At 36.0% G+C, this 21,050-nt stretch overlaps 1 long non-coding RNA gene across 1 annotated transcript; it reads left to right on the top strand.

Moving 5' to 3' along the window:
* The first annotated feature begins 5,325 nt into the window (after positions 1–5,325).
* LOC121301032 lies at positions 5,326–9,699 on the top strand. Its single transcript, XR_005947583.1, has 3 exons — positions 5,326–5,368; positions 5,645–5,693; positions 6,102–9,699. It is a non-coding gene; the product is annotated as an uncharacterized LOC121301032 (long non-coding RNA).
* Positions 9,700–21,050: the final 11,351 nt, after the last annotated feature.

Below are 21,050 nucleotides of genomic sequence, written 5' to 3'. Positions count from 1 at the left end.
CAAGTCTGCACTTATTATAGCAGCAAGCCAAGATGCTGAACTTTGTTTCCGGTACAGAGAATGTAAAATGTTTATTTAAAAATGAGACACTAACAGGATGAATATATTCCTGAATTCAATTGCTTTAATTCAACTGAACCTGTTTGCATTAAATAAAGACATATATTTTTTAAAGAAAATAGTCTATTATGAATTCAGGAACCAAACTATATGTAAGAATTCAAAACAACTCTAATAGAAACATTCATTAAACAAGTTATGAGTTAAAATGTCCCACAGGGTTCAGTTAGTGAAGGGAACTTGGATTGTTGAGAAAAGGATCATTGTATTGGCTGCCACTTGTCATTGTTATACTTATCGAGGCCATCTGTCTCACTGCACCCGATTTATTGTATACAAGTTATATAATATACATATGTATATATATATATATATATATATATATATATATATATATATAATATATATATATATCAAGCACATTTTGTAATTTATAGTCCTTTTATTTCCAGCCTTTTGTCTCTTTTGTGCAGACAAGTTTCCCTATAAAAAGGTTTCACATGAGATCCTCCCTCTTTAATGACCTGAGAAGCTCATGAAATAGTTCCATAAATCTTACATGTCGTGCAGTTCTGTTCAATTTCATACTTTAATAATGTTAAAAATAAAAAAAGTTAACGCTTTAAAAATACACCTCTACACAGTATATACAGGATAAATATTGACCCGCCGTAAAATATGATTTTGTTATCCTCTACCAGTATTTAAAATTAATATTGTTCTGGAAGAAAAGCTGGCATCACACAGGGCATCACATTTGGTTGTTCGGACTAGCTAGCTAAGGCAATTTGTACTAAGCTATGCATTCAGAATGATATCCCCTTTAATGAAATCTGCCCGATTCAATTTCAGCTTGAAAGGCCCAGGTTGCCTGTTCTTAATAATGAGTCATAGCTGAATAATAACAGCAGTTGTGGGTTCCTCAGGATATATTACATCTGCTAATTTTGGTTTTTGGTGGCTTTCTGCTTTCAAGATATTAAGTGCTGTATTTTATGGTCTTTTCTCACATTAAAGTCATTTCTTTGCAGCTCTATCTCCTGGGTCCCAATACGTTACTATTGATGGGTTGTGTGTATATCTTGAAATGTATATTCATGAAAATATAGGGTTATACAAATTGCATCATACTCTTTTCAAGTTATACAAACCCCTTTTTCTAACATCTCTAACCAGTTTTGATACCATAGTAACTGTTAATAAAGCATGATTGGAATGTGATTCTTAGACACAGGCTGTATAAGTTACAGCAGAAGCAGTTGCTAAACTGTATTTTCTTTGTAATCCTCTGATGGACAAAATACAAAGACAATATCATCCAGGTTACCTCAAAAATCACCCAATTCCATTTCCTTTTCTGAGCATTTATGGAATTTTCTGTAAGTGCGAGTTCAGTCTCTCTGACAAGACAGTTAGATAGCAGAGGGGTGCGGTCAATGTGGTATCCATTTAGAGTAGTTTTAGGCAATTACATTTGGAGGAACCCTCTATAGGATTAAGCAGTTACAGATAATGGATGGATGGACATTTGAAGTGGTTTAATGAGCATCAAAGCCTTGACTGACAAGGCTAATGGAAAGCTAATAAAAGTACTAAAACGTTGTACTAATAATAAATATTTAACGGCTACAAATTAGGAAAGTTATATTAATAAAGTTACCTAACAGGTGATGGTGTACTTTTGCTAATCAAGGTAGAGCTTTTTGGATTTTAGTCAAGATGTCCAATTGAAGGACACATATTGCCAACTGCCAACTCAAATGAGTAGGAAATCAGTGCCAACAAACAGCAGCGTGGTCACCGCTGCCAACAGCTAAAAGCTACATTTACTCCATCGATAAACTTTTTAAAGGGAAACATTTAAAGCCTGATACATAAATATTGGATTGCTTTGTATATGCATAAAGATTGCGTACCTAGAATGATAAATGTCATGGAAACGATAAGGACTGAAAGGTTTTTTTTCCATCATAGTAATAGTTTATAGTAAAATGTATTCAATTACATAAAATAGCAAACTACTAAACTACTAATAAACTGCTCTTGTTGTCTTTGGGCTAACATTTTGTACTTTGTATCAGTTACCACAATACCTAGCAATCTGATATGGTTGCTATAGCAATAGATAAAACAATAGATAAAGCAATTTAATTTGGTGGGTTTGTTCGTAATGCCTTACACATATTAAACCATGTCTTTCAAACAGCTTAGAAAATAATTTTTTGTTTTACATTTTAATTTAAAATGGTCAACCCAGCATTTGAATAGAGCAAAACTGTCAATTTAATGATGCAAACAATCTTACATTTTCAGGTTTGCTCCTCCATGAAATTCTGGAAAAGAATATAGATTAGGAGGAGTGGTCTTGGGTTCCCCAGTAACTCACCTAATAAATGCACTGCAATGTGGATTGAGTCATGCAATTGGTATCTTGCAGGTTCTTCACTTAGCTTTGTACCATTTACTGTACATATCCAGGAAAATTACATTTCCATGGCAACCCATTCATGTAAAACCTGACAAATAGTACTACACAAAATGCATTAATTTACTGGAGGTCCAGCCCCTGCTCATTCCTGCATAGATATTATATTTTTGGTATTCTAAATATTTTAAAAATAATACATCTATTGCAAAGCTTTGAGGTTTCTTTGTGTATTCCCCATGGGCCACTCAAAGATTTCAAAGCAGCAAACAAGTTTTGAGATGCAGTGTGTGATTCTTGGTAAAGCAACGGGCGCTTCTAACAGCCTGTGCAATGGTGTGTAGAGAAGCAGACAGTTACAGATGACTATGAAGAAGAGGCTTTCTAATACAGACGCTTATGCTGCAGCATCCATCCAGCAAGGCATTCTCTCAACAGCAGAATACCCTAATTCTTTCGCTAGTTGGAGAGAAGCATGCAGTGCCACTGCCAAAACTGGTTTACAGTAGCTTACCTAAAAAGAGAAACAAGAAATGAACTAGTAATCCCTAACAAGCCACATAAACTCAATAATAAATATACCTATATGTTCAGTATTGGTAACATTACTTAGCGCCTTATGTAATGGTGGTCCACTATGAAAGGCTCTATATAAAATAACGATCGATTGATTAAGGAAGAAGAAAATCATCAAAAAATTAGTCAAATCTTGTCTTCATGACTGAAACCGACTAGCACCAGGGAGGTGCAGCTCTTACAGAGTGAATGCCAGGGAGGCTGTTTGCACAACAGACTCATCAGCTACATAGCAGATCACAGCTGTTTCTAATTGTTTGTCCAATTCCTGTAATTATATACTCTGAACATGATTTCCTGGGGGATGTCACCGGCTGGCATTCTCATCCTGCTCTCATTTCGACACAGATGACAGGATTATGCTCCAGGGAGTGAGACCTTACAACAAAGCCATGCTTACGCCTGCCATGGCTGTAATACCATCCTTTATTTCAGGTTGTTAACTTACATTAAATGTTCTAGAGATTTCTATTCATAACACACGTTCCACATGTTTTTAAAGTGAACTCTTTATTAAACAGCCGTGTATCATTAACACCCAAGTAGTACGATAGTGGCCTGCTACTGTAGTTTGAAAGTACGACACACACAGAGGTAAAGAGTGGACAATAAACATACAACTACTGCAAGGCAGTCGTCACTAAATCTCCCTAAAATGAAAGTAACCAGATTTTGTATATCTTTTTCTTATAAAAAAAGGCTATTTATTAATAAAATAAAATGGATTCATTGTTAATTAGAAATGTCCCTTTAGCTGCATTTTAGTTGACCAGCACTTAATTCGAGAGGAATCATTGTTTTGACACTGGCATCCCTAACGCAGAGCAGCAGTGCCACCCTCTGTCTGTAGAGGTTATGCACTGTTTTCTTTTTTTCTATCAGTTATTTTGGCTGTTTTAACAAGACCTTCAAAAACAAAAACAATGAGTCATTCTCTTTTGTGTTAGTCACTGTGTGCCATAGTAACTGCAAATTGCATTTGCCTTAATGTTTCAAGATATCAGAATACTAAGCTGAAAGACAGCAGTTTGTACTATATATATATAGCAAGAGAGAGCACATAGACTGTTTACAGTTGTGTAATGTTCTGAAAACAAAAACAATAGTTGCTGTGTTGCAATACTACAGCATAAAAACTGGTTAATGTACAATCACAAAACAAATTGATTTCCCATAGAAATGCTTCAATTTCTTAAACTAGAAGACCCCATGGACTAGGTCAAGTGCAGCTTTTATTATTTTAAAATGAGTTTGGCTCAAATCTGTATTTTTTATATTTGAACACTTTGTAATGATGCTGTTTACGTTGAGATGCATGGCTTTAAACTGCAGCTTGTGGGTTCTTGTTTCAATACATTGTTGTCCATTACTGAATCTTAACAAAATCCCACTGCTTTACTCATCACCCTGGTATGAATGTTATTAATCATTATCGCAACATGAAAGTTCCTTATTACCAGATAGCACCCGTTTAGGCGAATACATCCATTGGTTCACAAGGAAGAAAGACAATGCTCCCTTAAGCTAATTTTATTTATGACATTTCCCCACCCTACAAAATATTTGCTGGAGGCCCAAGCCTGCATTCATCTTAATACTGACCAACGGCGTCGAAGGTCAGGGTGTGAGGGGGTAGCCGGGGAGTCTAGCAATGTTTTTCAGAAATAAATGAATATATTATTTTGAGAATGCACTTCTAATTCGACAAAATATTTCACGAAATAAAACTGTAAAATAAATAACCAGACTATAAAATTAAGCCATAGTATAATATTAGACATATTCATTTTGTCAAAATTACAGTGCTTATTGGCAGTGTAGTTCTAAACAGCATTGTGGAGGTGAATGTTTTCCAAGGTAAGAGCCATCAAAGAAAATTTGTCTTTTTTCAATATCCTTACAATAAAAAAACAGCATTGAAATATTTTGAGAAAACTAAAAGAGTTCACCTCGGAGTGTTGCTTTGCTCTTGAAACAATGTACGCTGCTTTTTAGACACAGACTCAACTGACTGTTACCAGAGTTGTAACGAGTCACCAAAACTGGGACTCGAGTCGAGTCAAGTCACTGGGAAGTAAAGACTCCAGTCGAGTCGAGTCTTTGACATTCCAAGCTCGAGTCCAGTCGAGTCACAAAATACTATTGTCTACGATTTTCATGCAATCGGATACAATCGCCCTGGTGAAGTATCCAATCAGTGAGCAAATTGGAGTCACATGACAACATCGACCGTGGCAACAGGAAGGAGCTTGAAAAAAATTAATCAAGTTTCCGCTGCGTCTGTATTCAGTAATACATGTAAAACTGGTAAGTTAGTAAAAAGCTACATAGGCTACATTTAGAAGTATTTTTATCAACATACACGTTTACAAGAACCTGGTAATTAAAATAAATAAATAAATAAAAATAACGAAAGGGGCAATAAAACTACAACGTAAAAAAAAATATGAGCAAATTAATCAGACATTTTTTAGTGATAACTTTCTTCGGGTTTAAACAGTCAACACGTTAGGCTATATTTCCCCTTTCGTAAGTTAATGTTTTAAATAACGATTCAAAATAACAATGGAACTATTTCTCCAGTTTAAGGAATACAAGCTCTCCAGTTTAGATTGGAAACTCAGAACAACAGGTAAGGCTCAGTAAATTAGGCTATGTAAAATTACAACGCAGGATTTCACCTTAAATCCATCTATATAATACTGTACTTTTAAAATGAATCATGAGATATGGAAGCTTCAATAGGCGTTGGCAGTATTTACACTCTTGGTCTTCTCTGTGTCTTTTCCTTTTCTACTTTCTACTCAAAACACCCTTCCCACTCCCCAGCCCTGCTTCCAAACGCCAGTCATGACGTGGATGTGGTCGCGTTGCACTCGATTGCACGCGATCGATTGCATGCGATCAGATTGCACCAGAATTGCATAGTATATCGTGGCCTTAATATTAGTTTAGGTAAACTTCCAAATGTTTGTAGTTTTTATTAGTTTGTATTAGCTTAACAAATGTGCTGTAAACAATGCTCCGCCGGTGGTTCCAGGCGTTTCAGAGCAGGACGTGGTGATGAGCAAGGAAGAGTAGGACGTGATTTCTGTCACTGCTTCCTGGGATGAGGACTCCTTCCCAAGGTAAGAGACACAAGAACAAGACCAGACACAGGAGACAGACCCAAACTCTGAGCTGTGAAATTCCCACGCCCTCGAGCTCAACTCGGGTACTTATGGAGCGAGCCGCCAACTTCTGTGTTCAGACCAGCGCAGGCTTCAACCTACGGTAATTGTATGACTGACATGTTATATTTGTTTTGCCTTATCAGAGCTTTATGTCTGATTTTTTTTGTTTTGTTTTTACTTATTATACTGTGATATATGACTGTTTTTGATATTTATTTTTTTTTACACAAATATTCTGTGCATTGCTGCAGCACGGCATGCTATAACCCATTTCGAACATGGTTCGTGGCACTGATCAACCAATGGTAATAACACAGATGACGCCATGTTTCCAAAGGGTTTTCTGTAATACAGAAACAGTGATTTCAGATGTCAACTTTACTTACCAAAGAGTAGAAAACATGTACATAAGCAGTTATAGATTTTTTTTGTTTTTCAAACTGCACTTAAAATTTTTTTAAAAAGATTCTGTACTCAGCAGTAGTACGTTTTTCCAGCAAATTTGTAGCTTTAAAGACAAAGCATAGGAACTATTTTACACTGGGGGAAGGATAAATTACATAATTTGTAATTTAGAGTGTAAATGTTTTTTTTTGTTTTTGTTTGTTTTATTTGTTAGAAAATTATCATAGAGCCATGTTATAGTGCAGTAACCCACTCCAGGGTTAGCTCGAAGACATATCGTGCTGCATCTCTGAGTGATTGAAGGAACTCTGGCCCAGGCCTGTTTTGGGTTACTACTTACTAAACTAACTGTGACTTACTTTTTCTTATTTGTTAATACTCATTAATACTATTTTTACTTAAAAAATTAATTGCTGCAGAAAACAAATTTTTCTCTTTGCAGATTTTAGGAAATTTTACCGCAGATTTCCATGGGGACTAATTAAAGACTGGAGTACATGCTTTGAAGGTAGATATTAAGAAGATAATCCTTCTAATTAGTATAGCCAGTCATAGCTGTAAATAAATACTGCATTTAAAATGAGGATTTACATGCGTGCAGAAACAAAACCCATGTTGGCAGACACTGTGGCACGTTTTCTGTTTTTATCATTTTGAGGAAGTCAATGCAGTATTAAAAAGGCAATACAAGCTGGTTCAGAAGCACTTCGGAGGTTCCTCACCATGGGCATGAGCTTGCCCTGCTGCTGTATGCTTCTGATTTTGAACATTATCTTCTAAACTGATTGAAATGAGACAGGTGATATGCCTGTATGGATTTCAATCACACCGTTTCAATTCAGTTTTCTTAAAATGTATTTTTCATTTCAGTATGTATTACTTCTAAAGGATTATTGCTTATTCCTACGCAGTCTTCCTACTCATTGTTCAGAATAACTTTCAAACCCGACTGCAAGCAGGTAACCAGGCAACAGACACAACGTCGAGGGATCAGAAGGAGAAGTATGATTAAATTCAAAACAGTGAAATAAGACCTTCAATATCCGCTTTAAAACCATAAAATTGTAGGAACATAACACAGGTTAATAAGATCTAGCATCTTTCTAGAGGCCGGCTAGCCAAGTCTCCATGACAACCAGAGAGATAAGGAGTGGTGACCCTGTCCGTTTGAGTTACACTTATTTATAATTGCACTGCAACTCCACAAATTGTAAACAGAAAATGAAAAAGTGAGTGAGACTGGCTCGAAAACTATAGCAACACAAAGTTTAAAGCCATGCTCGACCAAGCTGATAGCTCAATCCAGCCATTGTGATCAATGAGATATATTGTAAGTGAAAAAACTTCAAAGTCAGAAAAAGAAGAGCCTGCCTTTGTTTCAGTTAGTTTGTATAGTCAGTGAGAGAGTGAAAAGGCAGCATGTAACATCTTGAACTGCCTGCTGCTAATAACATCCAGCAAGTACCCATATGCATGAATCATGTCAGAAAAGGGAAAGGCAGGCACTTGAATTGGCCGCTGCTAACAACATCCAGAAAACCCAAAATAACTGCAAATTGTTGCAACTGGAGAAATGAACAGCAGCATATTGTAGCGTTCCAGGGAAACCAAAGGGAGGTAGACGGCCACAGCAAAAGCTCATTCCCGTTTTATTGAGAAGGACAGCACACCACAACACAGCCCACAGCAGTGTGTAACCCTGTGAAAACATGTAACATTTAGACATAACCAGACACGTTATTGGACAACATTCACAAGCACACTGGGACCACGACTCAGTCACGCTCCCCCCACCCCACAAGTGCACTCGTTCACATGCACAGGCACTCAGGACAATGACAAAACACAGAACAGCAACACAAAACCATATAACATATAACACAAATAGTCCAGATCGCTACAATATGAATAACCAGAACTGTCAGCTACACAGAACATCAAGAAAGCACCCTGAGTGATTCAATTGGAAGAAAAGATTGTCTGGAGAACTTCAGTTACAAAATGCGCCACTAGCTAGGTTTATCAATGAAAAAAAGAACAACTAATAATTAAGTACTTCATTAATGGACTGAACTGACCTACCGTGGATTGGTTAATTGTACTGGAAGAATATCTGTTGTTGCACAAAGCCGGGCTCTGTCAAGTGTCACGCTGTATCAACCCTGCAATCTGAATGAAGTATTTTCTCAAATTGAAATAAAGAATAGAGAATCACAGAAACTATATTTGGGGAATGTAATATGTGTATATTTGCAGAAAGGTTGATGTTTTGAAATTTGATAGGGGGTGTCATATACTGGTTTATAAAAGGACTAGTTTAAATCGTAGAATAATTACAAGGCGATCTATGAACTTGAATAAAGGGTGTTGGATTTTATTTTCCTTAAAGAACAAATTAATTAGTGTTAAAAATAGTTTGTGCAGTGATTCTAATTAAAGGATATATATACAACAGATTGATAAAGAATTAAGTGTGATTTTGTAATATCCTATTAATTGTAATTCACTGAATTTATATTTATTTACTGACTCATAATTGAAGTTATCCTGCTTGCATATTCATATTATATCTACTGACTTACAAATAATGTTAGTTCTTATAGAAAGACAAATTATATACAATTATGTATTCTAGCTTTCACATGTAGTTAATATCTACACTGAAGACCATTATTGCTAACTGAGATTAATGTGCTGATTTATGCTATTTTGAGATTAACATTCTTTTCTAACTTTGTACCATATTTTATTTGCAGGCATTTCATAAAATGTATAAAAGATATAACAGTGTTGCGTATTTTATTGTTCAATTGTTTCCTCGCAATCTTGAGCTCCACTGGGAGAAATTTGTAACTAAGAGTGCTAACTGAATTAAATAACTTACACGCATGAATTAATTGTTTTTATTTGGGTATGCTAAACACCAATTCTTCCTACAAAATAAAAGTGGACCATTCACTGCAAGTCATCTTGGGCAGTAATTATCTGCTTTATGTTTTTTATAAATAAAGCTTTTAAATATTTTAACCGACCGCTCCGAGAACTTGCTTTCAGTTTGTTGATTCTCTTCAAAATTACATTGTTTTTAAAAAAATCCCATGAAAGAAATGCTAGACAAAAAAAATTGTTGCATAATTGCAGATGGTTTTAGTTCTCCCACCTCAGCACTTAATTAATTTATACACACAAACTTCTGATTGTATTTGATGCTATCTGCATCATAAAAGCCATTTTAATTAATAATTCCAAAAAGATGAGAGTACCTTTAGAAGAAACAGAACTGAGGTAGTCTTGATTGAGAAAACACAAGTACTCTCAAAATCTTATTAACCCTTGTGGCAAAGTGGCTGGTGAAGGGGAACAGGTGTAGCAGTGATGCGGTGCAGGAGTGACAGGCAGACAACGGTAATCCAGTGAAAAAGTGCTTTATTTCTTTTCCAGGTCTGGTGACCGTAAAATAAATCAATCCCCGGCGATACTCAACAATATGTAAAGCACGGGGATAACAAAAACGGCACAGTCCCTAACAAAACGAACAGACCAGTCCTGGGTGAGTGCAGTCGTGATGGTGGTCAGTGCAAACACAGATAGTGCGGTGTGCAGTGGTGCTCCGGACAGTGCTGACCCTCGGCAACAGCTCCGGAGTAGTGCTTTAACTGTCTGGTGGTGAAAAACACAGACAAACACGACAAAACACAACACGTAATTCTCTTTAACAACGAGAGCTCCTCAATCCTCTCTCCAAACGTTAACCTAAACGAAGGAAAAGATCAGCGTTACCCTGGCCCCTATATGTAATCCCGCATGACATCTAGGTAAACGGTTGCAGCTGCCTTATTACTTGCAGCTGCCCCTCGTTTACCTTTCAGCTCAATAGGGTCTTACAACAGAGTCTCGCTTATTTCCAGGCTGACCCACTTCCCGGTCAGGCCAGCCCTTCCAGATATTTCTCCTCCCGTTCTTTAGCGCCCTCACAGGTCGGGAGGAAGATTTATCACCAGAACTTATTTTATTTCTGTCACATATCCCACCGCTCAGAGTGGAGCCGAAGGAACACTCGGCTAAATCTACCTTTCCCACTACTCCCCCCTCCCGGGAAAAATAATTTACTTTAATAATATTTAATATTATTAATATTTAAAATAATTTGTTTAGTAATTTTCATTACTAAACCTTATACTAGATAAGGACCTTGATTGGTGCTCTCTAATCAAGCTAAAGAGCACTTAACATCAGAGTCTGGCTTCATGTCACTACAATACCACACCGGTAACACTTCCATTGTTCATAGGTCACAACAGACAGGGATTATATTGTACACTTGTGAATCACGTACTTGCATACACAATAATAATGTTGGTTCATGCTGCCAAAATATATTTAAAAAAAAACAAAACAAAACAATAAATCCCAAATAACTGTATTTTAACCTGACTAGTATTTAATATATTTTTGATAACTAAAATAGTTTGCCAATGAAAACATGGAATATTATGATTTTATTTTACACTTTACATTGTGTCTCTAATTACTGTGTATTTACATTGTAATTACTTAGTAAATATGAGTGTGCTTACACATAATTACAATTGTATTATGCAGTTTTGTATTTATTGTGTCTTTTTGCATAAATAACCCTAACCTCAACCCTATTCCTAACTCTTAACCTAATCCTAACCCTATTGCTTTTTTGATGCAATTGTACACTTACAACTTTGCATAATAACATTGCAATTATGTGTAAGAATACATTTATTTACTTAGTAAAACTACTATGTAGATACACAGTAATTAGAGGAACAATGTAAAGTGTGACCTTTATTTTTGCTTTGCATTTCTTATTAACCTAATGTTCTATTACATTCTAAAAAACATCAAATAATATTGTGCGTATTATAGCTCAAAGTAAGGGCCTGATCAATAAAGATGATTCATGAGGTATATCTCAAATATTTACTGTGGAATAGCATTCTAATATGTCTTTGCAACAAACCCCTGATTATCAGGTATTGTCTTGGGAGTTGACTTTGTCTGTTCCTGATGCGGTCCACTATCAAACAGCAATGCCCTCTAATCAGGACTCCATTACTCAATTAGACATTCCAGGATTCGTATTTGATATACCTGTATATTTTTGTTTGAAATGTGCTGTACAAGCTGTTACCATTTTTGGACATTCCAATGGTTTTCCATCACTATAGTGATATAGTGGTAAACTGTTGCCTTATAAACAGCCCCCCAGTTCATTCTACTGTATGAATGCACTAATGCAAGTATAACTTTGCTGGGAAAACTCTTATCTGTTTTACTTGTGAGGGCCTGTTTTAACTGTAGGGACAATAACTTTTTGACTATTGACTGCTAAGTGATATCAGGGGTCTATAGTTCTTTCAATATTGGATTCTGAGTGTCTATTTGTAGAGCAGTTTGTTTAGCTTTACTTAAAGGACTGTCCACAGGTAATTACCTCCAATCCTTATGAACCCTAAAACAGCATTGTATTAATACCTATTTATGCCTCTGTGGCAGAGCAAAGCTCTGCCCTTTAAATTGGCAGGGATGGGGTTAACTTCCCCTACCTGCCTGGGTTTATTATGTTCAGGTGGCTGGGGTTGATTAGTTGATTAGGTTGATTAACGATCAATCAGCGCCCAGCCACCTGATATAAAAGGAGGCCTCTGCTTCTCATTTGGGAGAGAGGGAGCTGAGGAAGTAGGTTGGTGTTTGTTTTGTGGTTTTTGAATTTTCTAAATCCAGTGAAGGCATTGCCCAGCCTGGAAACTTTATTTTTGTGAGTTTTGTTTTTGCTTTATTTGTGTTTGAGTATCTGTTATTTTGCCCTTGTGCACTTTATTTTTGTTTATTTATAATAAAATAGTTATTTTTTTGAACTGCAGTCTGTCTCTGGGCCTCTATCCACTCGCCAGCCTGCCACAGCCTCCTAAAGAAATCTTTAGCAATGTACTTTTATTGTGTTACATATATACTGTATATATTGAAAACATTCTCTACTGTGAACATCAGCAGTGTTTATACCTTGTACAGAACCCCCAGCACCAAAAGACATTACACAGCAGTGAAATGATACATTATTGGGTTCCCTCTGGGGCATCTGAAGGTACTGCCTATGCTCATTATAGAATTTAAATTTGTTATCTTGCAGGTTTCATCACATTTACCTTGTAGTAAAAGTCACTGGAGCTAAGTCCTGTTGTACTGTATTCCTCCCCAGAGAGCCGTTTACCTTGCGGCAGTCAGCTGTCAGCCACTGAGAAATGAAAGACGTTTCATTGTTTTCCATTTAATAGCAGCTATTCACCAAGCAGGCTCTCCACAATCCTATCCCAATGTGTGTCCTTCCATCTCAGTTCCAGTGAGAATGGATAACAAATTGGATGATATCGGAAAAGAAAGTAGGCACGACACAGATAAGACTTAGAGCAGGTAGCTGTAAAACATATTGATGCAAAGATGACTTAAAGGACTGTGGCTTTCTAAAGCAGGGATGGAAATAAGGCCCCATTGCACAGCAGTTTGATCCATTTCTGGTTTTACAAGTTTAATAAGACACCCGAGCTTGTTACCTATACATGTATATGACTAATCAAGCTCATTTTAAAACCTGGAATGGGCGAAACTGCTATGCAATAAGAGTTATCTCTATTCCTCTAAAAGCATCAGGCAATGACCACAATAACCAAGACATTGAATCCAGGTAGAATGTTAGTATCTGCAAAGGAGATGACACAGTATACACTTAGCAAGCAGCAAGCACCTCTTCCAAGGGCACGCAGTATTGTATTCACTTAAACTCTAGTACAAACACATAAATATACAGGGGAATAGGCAAGGTACCAATCTGAGCAATCCAAATGTACGTTAGATGGGATTAATAAGACATATTTACAATTGTGAAGCATTTTGTAAATACAGAGTTTATATTACCGAATGAGAAATGGCTTTTGAAAGACTGGAGAATGCAAATAACTTTCAATATTACGAAGGTCTGTGTAATTAATCAATAATAACTAGTAAAGCTTTGTTTTTATTATTTCTGTAAAGCATCCTTCCATGGGTAATTACTATAATTGAGCTCCTTTTCAGCTTTATAAAATATCCAACAAATCAGGCTGGAAATCATGTTGATAGTTATTTATGCATTTTAATAAATGTTCTGCTCTATTGCTCTGTTGATACTGTATTAACATTACAGCTCACTAAATGAATTTTTCTATTGTGCCTGGCATTAGATGCCTTTTTCAGGGAGGAGTGTAGAAGCTAAGGCAAGAACACCCATAATTATAGAAACATATGAGCAGAAGAAATTAAAACCTCTTGCTATTTAAGTGCATCATTTCCCCTGGGGGAGAATTTAATTACTCCTTGAATGATCACAATGTCTTAGGCTCCATGACCTCACAATGCAGACTATCTACAATGCCCACATGTCATTTCCTCAGTAGAAACAGTAGGGCATCCCTGCTTCTGTTTTCATTGTTTGTATGCTCCATTAATGGCTCCTGCTATTACTCTTGTTTATTGAAACTAATTAATGTTGTGTAAAATATTCACATAGCTAAGTTTTTCAGAGGGACCAGTCTTAACAAGATTCAATAAACAGATACATTTATGCAAATATATTTTGATAAATTAATGACAAATCTGGTCTGAAAGTGCTTTCATAAATCTCACCTGTTGTCCATTTGCTATATGGTCTCAATTTGTCTCTTTGCAGGTTTAACCTCTGAAAAAGAGTCAGGCTTTTCTTCATTTGTGGTTATAGATCTTTCAATCTCACCTCAGACACAGGGGTCAGAACTTTCTGTAATTAACCAATCAGCTACATTGTCCCATATCCTGAGTAAACAGGATTCCCAGATTGAATGTCTGTTTATAGAATAACAATCTTGTCATTTCTTTCTTTTAGAGTCCCTTTGTATATATGTCAGATGTTAACAACCTAGCCGGTGACCCTTGCAGGATACTGTCCCAATACTGTCTCACAATGAGACATGTCTTACAGGCACTTTCTGTTACCTTTATCAATTCTTTATTCAACCATATACTTTACCTCTGATTTCAGGCTGCTTTAGAAACAGTCTATCATGTACAGTCTATCATGTAAAGCACCTGGACAATCCAGACAGATTTTGTCACGTGCCCTGCTGCTGTCTGCTTTATCAGCAACACCCTGAAGTCCAGGAGGTGAGTAAGGCAGTGTTTCAGGAACACATAACTCATCAGATCTATGCTGATATATATACTGGTCTGGCTAACGTCTTTAATATATTTGCTTTATCTCACTGCTGGTTTTATAACACAGTGTAACAATTTTTTTTTTTTTTTGGTTCCTGGGTAGTAAGTGTTATTTCCTAATTGCTTATGCCTCAAAAGTATAGAAAATGGCTATTATTCCCCACAAACTTTGCTTTTGTGACCAGGACAGTGATATTTTGAAATTTACCTATTTTCCAGAACATTCCAGATAGATTCAGTGCTGAATAAACTTGGAGTAACTTCTTGAACTTTCTAGAACTTTCCAGTAATATAAATAGTAGTATAAATACAGGGGCCTTAAGCCCACCAGTTCAGTTTAGTTCCAGCTGCCTAAATGAATATATATCTGCATTTTTCTGAGATGACATCAAGAGGCTGCAATGGTGGCATTCCTGATGGGTCTCCAAGGCAGTTTTACCAAGTTTCTCTGCTATCTTTGCCTTTGGGACAGCAGGTACACCAAGGCGCACTACCACAGGCGGGACTGGTCACAACGGACCGAGTTCTCTGTGGGGAGGAATAATGTCAAGTGGGAGCCACTGGTGGACCCCCGGAAGGTGCTGATGCCACCACTGCACATCAAATTGGGCCTTATGAAACAATTTGTCAGAGCTCTAGATAAGGAGTCGGCAGCCTTCAAGTACCTTCAAGACTTCTTCCCTAAGCTGTCTGAGGCAAAGGTCAAAGCCGGTGTCTTCGTCAGATCACAGATAAAGAAGATCCTGGAGTGCAATGAATTCCCCAAGAAGCTCACTAGTAAGGAGAAAGCGGCTTGGAACAGCTTTGTCGCAGTGATTCGGGGCTTCCTGGGCAATCACAAGGCCGAAAACTATGTGGAGCTGGTTGAGACTCTGGTGAAGAACTACGGCACAATGGGCTGTAGGATGTCCCTCAAAATCCATATCCTTGATGCTCATCTTGATAAATTCAAGGAGAACATGGGAGCGTACTCGGAGGAGCAAGGCGAGCGCTTCCACCAGGATGTGCTGGACTTTGAACATCGCTACCAAGGACAGTATAACGAGAACATGATGGCAGACTACATCTGGGGGCTGATTCGTGAAAATGATTTACAGTATAATCGTAAATCCCCAAAAACTACTCGCTTCTAAATCTTTTGTAGTCATTTTTGTATTACTTTAGTATAAATACATGTTAATTTGGATTCATATGTTGTTTTTTTCTGGCTTTATGTGAACGAAAAGACCATTTTCTCATTGGAAATAGGTAAATTTCAAAATATCACTGTCCTGGTCACAAAAGCAAAGTTTGTGGGGAACAATAGTCATTTTCTATACTTTTGAGGCATAAGCAATTAGGAAATAACACTTACTACCCAGGAACAAAAATTCTGTTACATAGTGTAATCATTGTTTCTACACTGAAGTAGTGCACTGTGCTCACTTAAATGTTGCCAACATAATGGCTTTGTAATTTGACTTACCCGTTGCTATTATTCACTTCCTAGTTCTTTGTTCAGTTTATCTAGTTACTGTGAACTCTCTTTTACTTGGGTGCTATTCATTTAAGCTATTTTGTTATGCATATAAAGGTGAATCAAAAGGGCTTAAAAAACTGAGTATTCTTCAATTTTTGCCTCAGTTCTGTTCTTCATGAAATAATTGAAACTTGTTTTTAATAAGTTAAATCTCAGCAAGGTTCATAACCATTACCCAGCTGCTGAAGATCATTTCAACTTGCCTGTTCAGTATTCCACAAGGGCTTCTTGCATTATCACTGTGAGACTACAGGTGAGAGTGAGGCAAATTGCTTTATTAGTCTCATCTTCTACACCCTGCTGTCAATCAACTCAACCAAGCACAACAGTAAGCAGGGGACTCAAATAACATGAATGACACAAGGATACGAGAACAATCCATTTTTCAAGCCCTTTCTGTTCTACCTTTGCATTGCATACTACGCAATACAACAGGTGTATACTTCGTATTCTTTGTCCTTCATCACTAAAGCAGATAGGGTTGGATATAAAATGGTATAAAAATATAAAACTGTAGCCCATGACTAAATATACAGAGAATGTAAAATAGGCTAGGAGAAAATAATTGAATATATACACACACAGTATGTACTGGTGGTCAAGCTAAAGCAATCGGTAGCTTATGTAATTCTTTGTACACTAAATGCAGATATTCAGTTAACATTAGCCAAATTTGCAAATATATAGACTTGCAAATGAGTTTGAGACAGATTGAAGGGCTTGCATTGTGTACAGAAGATCAAATCACTCAGCTAATAATGCAGCAATGTGAATATAATGTGGGTGTACAGCTTGCTTTATCAGTACTAGTCAGTAAAATTGCTACATATTTTTCATTTTTTCATTTTTTTTTTATTATCTACCTATGCCCAGATTTTGTATACAATGGCTGATAACTGCTGTAGCTTCTTTTCATCTACCTGTTACACCTTTATTTTGATAACATAAGCAACCAATTTGATGATATGGCTGTTTTTTTATTGAATGAATAGCAAATCGAATGCAAGTTCTAATTAGAGTATGCTAATTCAAGTATTAAGTCAGTGATTACTTTGTTTCCTACTGTTGTTTTTCCCTAAACAGTGACAGTGTAAACACCATCCAGAAACAAATTATTAATCCTAACATTGTAAAACTGGCAAATTAAATGCAATACAGTGCAATGGGTAAACACAAATAAATGTAACATGGTTAAAATATAGGCAGTTGTGTCTTTTGAGCGCCACTGTTTATAATGATCAGAATAGATCATTGTTTGCAAGACCGAGACAGTTCATCTCACAAGAAATGATTTGTTACATCAAAACAGGCAAACATTATGACTGCTTTAGATTTTCTTTCTTTTAAAATGTACGCTGTTACATTTATGGTTGCTGACAGACAGACAGTAGCCTTCCCTTTGGGGTGAAATAATCTGGCACCTTACTGTATTATAATGATCTTCTAATTACCACTATTCTATGGGTTCATTTGTCTTTTTGAGAGTTTCAATACCTACATTTCCTGTGGGTTACATAAATGAATAGGCTGAAACATTTTACATGTTGGTTGTATTGGTGAGATAATTCAATGTCTAACAAGCAAATCTGTATCGCTGTATTCCAGAGAACTGTGTAACGTTGTTATTGTTATTACTATTATAATATTTAAATGTTCAGTTGACGAGCTGGTACAGTAGGGGGCTACATTGCATTTACAGACATGAATCAGTTTTACAAATCAGACTTTAAATTGCTGAAATCTTCTGACTTCAGCATTAGACCTCCACAAACATCTGAGTATGGATTGCTACCCCACACGCAACATAGTTGTAACTGAAAGTAATACACTTTTGAATGAATAAACAATTAAATAAACAAACACATCCAATTTGTAGCAAGGACAGGCCCCCGCTCCGTTACAGATACATATTTTGCAATCATGCTAGGTGCTTAGGTCTACTGGTATCCTTAAATCGATATAAAACATGCAATGACTTTAGATTCTAAATACTTACTGCTGTAGTCTCCAATGTACTCAGTGTTGCAAATGTATTTAAAATGAATTTCATGATTGTATTTTAATATGATTTTTCAATGTCAAAAAGCTACAACCCTCCTACAACTATTACTTTTCTGCATATTCTGTAGAAATATTGGTGTTTGTATCTAAACCCGCAAAACACATTCCAAATATTGAAAACGTACGCAAAAGTTAGGTCTTAAAAGAATGCATCAACTTCCCACAAAAGCCATTCAAGATGGTCTTTGCTTTTTCTTGCAAATTGCTGCTGCAGTATTAGTTTCATTATTGTAAAGTAGGCTGTCAAAATATTTTGAGGGCCCCTAGTGGTTGAAAACGGTAATTACAATCTAAATCTGACAAATACACAGTAATTAACCACATATCGAAAATTATACTGTATTTTGGTAAATATGGCAAATAGACCACCCCACCAAATTTCACAACAAATCCATAGCTGGTCGTTGATGGATCAATGGTTTTAGTTCTTAGTCTATAGTACTTTGCTATTTTACAGGATATTTGACCAACTTACAATAGACTTACTTTAAATGCAATAGGAACCAAGTTCGTATCTAAGCATTTAATTCTACAAAAAACAATCCCAGTCGGATCAGGAGGTTCTACTACTATTCTGAGGTGGTCAAAAACAGAGAATCGGATTAGTATTATGTGACCTTGAACTGCAGGTCAAGTCAAATGCCTTGGTCTACCTGTGTGACAATGACCTCCATAACCTACTTTGTGAGTTAAGAGTGTGAAGGATGGACAGAGACCTCCTCCCCACCCCCTCCTTTAGGAAACTAAGTATATGTAAATAACTGAGGAACAAAAACATTAAGATGAAATACAATATTTTATTTGAGTCCTTCTGAATTGTACATATTATCTGAAACTTCAACGTTGTTTTATTTTTGACATAAAAAAGAACCATTTCCAATGCCAATAGTATTACTAACAACCAACAATACAGCCTGTAATTATAATAAAACAGAGTGATAGTTATATTCTACAACATTTACACAGCTAAGGATTGCACAATATCAGTTTTCAGAAATGTTCCACTGCCTATGTGTGTGTGTGGGCGTGGGTGTGTTTAGATTAATAGAGCCATTCTGGGGCTAAATGTGCATACTGACATGCAGAGTAAAAGCACTTGTACGCATATGTGTAAATATATTTGGATGCTTCCATGTCTATAGTGGATATATTTAATGAAATACCCTATTTTCTTATCCTTCAGAGATTTGACTTATTAAAACTTATTTTTTCCAACCTTTCTAGAAAATTCGTGCCGATTTCATTAAAGGGAGTGTGTTTTGTCTCAGTAGAAAAACATCAAAAATGTAATGAACAAAACGACCACAAGATAAAAAGGAACAATCACAGCTCAACACCACCAGCTGACGTCTACCAGAACTTACTTTACATGTACTCTTGCTTAGCAAAGTTAACTAATGTAAACCATGAAATCTTTCACAATAAAAAGATCACACCAAGAACCGCACCTAACTTTGCCTTTTTAAACAGCAGTTATGAAATCCTGCAGCTAGTTTTGAAATTGTCTTCAATTAACTCCAACTGTAGTAGTAACAGTTTGAAAAGTTAGTTACCAGCATTTGTGGAGTTAGATTTTAAGATAAACCTAGCAGTGTGAAAATGTACCCTTTTATTGTCCTGCACAGTACCTTGTGTTATATGTGTTTATTATATATATAGTTATATATATATCTATATATATATATATATATATATATATATAATATATATTATATATATATATGTACAATACCCTACATAACACAATGTATGACATGCACTTTCAATTTATGGGACTTGGTTTAAGTTCTATACTTATTTAAGTTCTATTAACTATTTAAGTTCTGAATATCTATTCAATCCGATATTTCAATCCTTCATAAAATGTAGTAGTAATATATTATTGCTAAGAAATGTATTCAGAATGTATTTTATGTGAATATAACAAGTGACATTTTATAGTAAATCAATGCAATTTGAATGGAAAAAAAATGTATTGTAGTTTTCAATTGCAATTTGAAAAGCAACTGTAACGTGAATCTGTTAACGTATGTGTTTATTGTTCCCACTTGTAATATGAGGGCCCAACTCTTATTTTTTTTGTTCTAGTGCAGTCTTTTATAACATTTTAATCATCATGTTTTCCAACTTGTTTACAACAAAATCAATTAGGATGACACATGGGATTCCAGTAAATTATCATGGAATATTTGTACCTTGTAAGAATGTGAATATTAAAATTAGCTTTATAAACCTGCAAGTACCATAAGTGAAATCGAGGGACAGTCTCTAAAGACACATTTCTATTGAAGCTAACATGGACATTTAAATAAAGACAGTATGCTTGCAATGGGGCCATCAAGCTCACAATGTGTACTTTCTCCTTTAAGTTCAAGGTCTTGCTTAGACTTTAAATAAAACCTCTCTGTCAAAACTTAATAACGGCAATAGTTATGAAAGTAAAACTGCACTTTGTTATGTGTATGCCTCCCCCTTCTCTACTGCACAACTGAGCTGAGCCATGAAAGATGAAAAAACAAGCAGGGAAGCAGACACTGCTAGAATTTCCATTCCAAGTGACTTCTACTTGTAGCAC

The sequence above is a fragment of the Polyodon spathula genome, chromosome 2, assembly GCF_017654505.1.
Source record: "Polyodon spathula isolate WHYD16114869_AA chromosome 2, ASM1765450v1, whole genome shotgun sequence".
Classification (NCBI taxonomy): domain Eukaryota; kingdom Metazoa; phylum Chordata; class Actinopteri; order Acipenseriformes; family Polyodontidae; genus Polyodon; species Polyodon spathula.
Note: the sequence above shows the minus strand (reverse complement) of the source record. Positions and strands in the feature narration are given on the sequence as shown.